At 48.0% G+C, this 5,000-nt stretch overlaps 1 protein-coding gene across 1 annotated transcript in view; it reads right to left on the reverse strand.

Annotated features, from left to right (window-relative positions):
- LOC134452382 (cell adhesion molecule 2-like) overlaps window positions 1–5,000 on the reverse strand; it is a 666,831-nt gene that overhangs the window by 43,048 nt on the left and 618,783 nt on the right. The window lies entirely within an intron of this gene.

Below are 5,000 nucleotides of genomic sequence, written 5' to 3' on the forward strand. Positions count from 1 at the left end.
TCTCCCCCATGAGGGGGCCCTTTAAGCCAAAAGTGCCTGGGCCCTATTTCTCCCCCAGGGGGCCCTGATTAAACCAAAAGTGCCTGGGCCCTATTTCTCCCCCAGGGGGGCCTGATTAAGCCAAAAGTGCCTGGGCCCTATTTCTCCCCCAGGGGGCCCTGATTAAACCAAAAGTGCCTGGGCCCTATTTCTCCCCCAGGGGGGCCTGATTAAGCCAAAAGTGCCCGGGCCCTATTTCTCCCTCATGAGGGGGCCCTTTAAGCCAAAAGTGCCTGGGCCCTGTTTCTCCTTCATGAGGGGGCCTTTCAAGCCAAAAGTGCCCGGGCCCTATTTCTCCCCCATGAGGGGGCCCTTTAATCCAAAAGTGCCCGGGCCCTATTTCTCCCCCATGAAGGGGCCCTTTCAGCCAAAAGTGCCTGGGCCCTATTTCTCCCCCATGAGGGGGCCCTTTAAGCCAAAAGTACCCGGGCCCTGATGAAGGCCAATATGGCCGCAACGCGTAGGCCCATGTGCTTTTAAACTCATTTTGCCATGTTAAATTAAAGGCTTTTTTATATTTTTCTCAAATCTCAGAGTGCCTCTGCTTTTTCCTTCCTTTTTGTACCCGGGCCCTATTTCTCCCCGATGAGGGGCCCCTTTAAGCCAAAAGTACCTGGGCCCTATTTCTCCCCCATGAGGGGCCCCTTTAATCCAAAAGTGCCTGGGCCCTATTTCTCCCCCATGAGGGGCCCCTTTAATCCAAAAGTGCCTGGGGCCTATTTCTCCCCCATGAGGGGACCCTTTAAACCAAAAGTGCCTGGGCCCTATTTCTCCCCCATGAGGGGCCTCTATAATCCAAAAGTGCCTGGGCCCTATTTCTCCCCCTTAAGGGGGCCCTGATTAAACCAAAAGTGCCTGGGCCCTATTTCTCCCCCAGGGAGCCCATTAAGCTAAAAGTGCCCGGGCCCTATTTCTCCCTCATGAGGGGGCCCTTTAAGCCAAAAGTGCCTGGGCCCTGTTTCTCCTTCATGAGGGGACCTTTCAAGCCAAAAGTGCCCGGGCCCTATTTCTCCCCCATGAGGGGGCCCTTTCAGCCAAAAGTGCCTGGGCCCTATTTCTCCCCCATGAGGGGCCCTTAAAGCCAAAGGTGCCCGGGCCCTATTTCTCCCCAATGAGGGGCCCTTAAAGCCAAAGGTGCCCGGGCCCTGATGAAGGCCAATATGGCCGTAACGCGTAGGCCCATGTGCTTTTAAACTGATTTTGCCATGTTAAATTAAAAGCATTTTTATATTTTTCTCAAATCTCAGAGTGCCTCTGCTTTTTCCTTCCTTTTTGTACCCGGGCCCTATTTCTCCCCCATGAGGGGGGCCCCTTTAAGCCAAAAGTACCCGGGCCCTATTTCTCCCCCATGAGGGGCCCCTATAAGCCAAAAGTGCCTGGGCCCTATTTCTCCCCCATGAGGGGACCCTTTAAACCAAAAGTGCCTGGGCCCTATTTCTCCCACATGAGGGGGCCCTTTAAGCCAAAAGTGCCTGGGCCCTATTTCTCCCCCATGAGGGGCCCCTATAAGCCAAAAGTGCCTGGGCCCTATTTCTCCCCCATGAGGGGCCTCTATAATCCAAAAGTGCCTGGGCCCTATTTCTCCCCCAGGGGGCCCTGATTAAACCAAAAGTGCCTGGGCCCTATTTCTCCCCCAGGGGGGCCTTAAAGCCAAAGGTGCCTGGGCCCTATTTCTCCCCCATGAGGGGGCCCTTTAAGCCAAAAGTGCCTGGGCCCTATTTCTCCTCCATGAGGGGGCCCTTTAGCCAAAGGTGCCCGGGCCCTATTTATCCCCTATGAGGGGCCCCTTTAAGCCAAAAGTGCCTGGGCCCTATTTCTCCCCCATGAGGGGCCCCTTTAAGTCAAAAGTGCCTGGGCCCTATTTCTCCCCCATGAGGGGCCCCTTTAAGCCAAAAGTGCCTGGGCCCTTTTTCTCCCACATGAGGGGCCCCTTAAAGCCAAAAGTGCCTGGGCCCTTTTTCTCCCCTATGAGGGGGCCCTTTAAGCCAAAAGTGCCTGGGCCCTATTTCTCCCCCATCAGGGGGGCCTTAAAGCCAAAAGTGCCTGGGCCCTTTTTCTCCCCCATGAGGGGGCCCTTTAAGCCAAAAGTACCCGGGCCCTGATGAAGGCCAATATGGCCGCAACGCGTAGGCCCATTTGCTTTTAAACTCATTTTGCCATGTTAAATTAAAGGCTTTTTTATATTTTTCTCAAATCTCAGAGTGCCTCTGCTTTTTCCTTCCTTTTTGTACCCGGGCCCTATTTCTCCCCCATGAGGGGACCCTTTAAGCCATAGTGCCCGGGCCCTATTTCTCCCCCATGAGGGGCCCCTTTAAGCCAAAAGTGCCCGGGCCCTATTTCTCCCCCATGAGGGGGCCCTTTAAGCCAAAAGTGCCTGGGCCCTATTTCTCCCCCATGAGGGGCCCCTTTAAGCCAAAAGTGCCTGGGCCCTATTTCTCCCCCATGAGGGGTCCCTTTAAGCCAAAAGTGCCCGGGCCCTATTTCTCCCCCATGAGGGGTCCCTTTCAGCCAAAAGTACCCGGGCCCTATTTCTCCCCCATGAGGGGTCCCTTAAAGCCAGAAGTACCCGGGCCCTATTTCTCCCCCATGAGGGGTCCCTTTCAGCCAAAAGTGCCTGGGCCCTATTTCTCCCACAATCCAGCACTGATGGCACCATTTCATGCACGAGCAACAGCCCCACTGGCAGTAGCAGCAGCAGCAGCATTGTAAACTCTGCAAGCAATCACGGAGGGTAATTACACTCAATCAGTGTGGCGTTTAGCCTAGAGTAGCTTTTTAAAAAGCCTTCATTTCAAACGCAAATGACTACTTTCAAACGACTACCACCCAAATTAAAGAAGACGTTGGCAATTGTCATAGAAGGTTATGTGTCTACAATCATTGTTCTTGTCTTACATGGGGATGTAAGGAAGAAATCCACTTGAAATTGCTGTTTGATTCCAAGACAAAAGATGAATTGCTAAAGAACAGTTTATTAAAAGAAAAAAGAAAAAACCCTTTAACAGCCAGCGCATAAAATGTTTCTTTTTTTGTAAGGTAACATTTGGTCTTGTTGTGTATCAGTCCAAAAACCATTATTCCCTTGTCAGGGTCATGTGATCAAGACACCACTGCTGTGTAAAACATCATTTAATCTAAAAAAAAAGATGGTTTCCGCCTCGCCTTAACACTTTCCTGTTAATCACATCATTTTACTTCTGTAATTTTAAAGCAATTAAATGCTAATTAAATATCTTTCAGAGTATCTCATGAGCATTAATGATGTGTCCTAATCATGCGACAATTCCAATGTCTGCTGTGGAGAAAGGTAGAGCAGTGACATGAAAACAAAAAAATCTATGAGTCCGTTTATATGCGCATCAATAAACCGTTTATGATCAGGTTTTTGGAGTTACCGGTTTATTTGAGCGCTCGCTCATGTAAACTGAATAAACAGTTTCATAATCGGTTCATTGCCTATGGTATTCAAATGAATGACAATTAATAATATAAATAATGTTGGTGAGGGCTTTAAACTTATTGACTTATTGGCAAGACAGGAAATCATTTCCTTGCGGAAAAAACCCCAAAGTCAGATGTCACAAGCCCCCCCTGAGATGCCTCTGCGCCCCACCAGGGGGGCTTACGCCCCACTTTGAGAAACACTGCCGTTATCGGTGTATGAGAAATCCAGGTAGGTTTTTGGCTAATGAACTGATTTCTAAAGACATGTATCCAGCATAATCGGGTTACTATCAGGTTATTGACATTATAGGATGATAAGTAGCCAATCAGAAGCCTTAAAGGGACAGTTTGGTCAATTTCAACATGCAGTTGTATTGCTCACGCTACCCTTGACTTGTCAGTACCTGGTGATGCCACATTTTCCGGCTCAGCCCTTTCCGAGATATGAGCAATTCTAATGGGGGCAGCGTTTGTTTACATTTTTAAAAAATGAAACATAGGCCAACTCCAAATATTTTCCCAAAAGGTACTGCTGTTTGCTAGTTGTCTGCTGATGTTTTATAACCTTTTGGATGTTTTTGGGAATAAATAAAAATGTTTTTTTGAAATGTAAACAAAGAGCTGCCCCCATTACAATGACCAGGATCTCGGAAACGGCTGAAGAAGAAGAAAAAAAGATCTCAGGCACAGACAAGTCCAGGGTAGTGTGAGCATTACAACTGCATGTTGAAATTGACCAAACTGTCCCTTTAAATTGTAGCTTTATGTCACACACTTTAGTGGAGCACAGGCAACCGGCGGACTGCATATAAACAGCAATAAACAGTTTACTCAAATAACCTCTTTATTCCAATAACCTGATTATTGCGGCCAAATAAATGGGATCTATGTCACTCATTAACAGATGAAAATGTGTGAAAAGAAGCAGGGGAAAAATCATTAATCACACTTAGCTGTACTCACAGGTAAACACCCCCCCCCTAACTTTTTGTCTGACTTTACAAAAACAAGGCAGAAAGACTTAAGTGAGTAACATAGTGAAATGTTCTATCAAACAGCTTCCTTGGCGGAGGTCTGCACTCTCTGAGTGTGTTTCCAGTTGTGAATATCTCAGGAGTGTTAAAGACCTCTTCTGACCTCTAGGTGATTTGTGCATCTGGTGTGGAGACAGATACAGCAGAGATGTGACAAAATCTCTCTCATTGTGCTGCTTATTAACAGATGGCCACAGATATGTGTGAAAATAGGAGGAACCATACTGCCCATCCAACGCACAACACTGACAATTAAACAGAGATCCTTTATGTATTTACCAGCTGTCACTTGCTTCATTAAATACATGGACAGAGTTCTCTTTAAAGTTTATAAACATACATTTTACTCCAAAGGCTCCTAGACCTAGGGGCTGATGGAGGATTGGTGCACTGGATAAAGGATTTTTTAACTGACCGCCCACAACGAGTACGCACCAGAGACTTGCTCTCAGAGGAACTAATCCTCAACACGGGGGCCCCACA

This window comes from Engraulis encrasicolus, chromosome 7, assembly GCF_034702125.1.
Source record: "Engraulis encrasicolus isolate BLACKSEA-1 chromosome 7, IST_EnEncr_1.0, whole genome shotgun sequence".
Classification (NCBI taxonomy): Eukaryota; Metazoa; Chordata; class Actinopteri; order Clupeiformes; family Engraulidae; genus Engraulis; species Engraulis encrasicolus.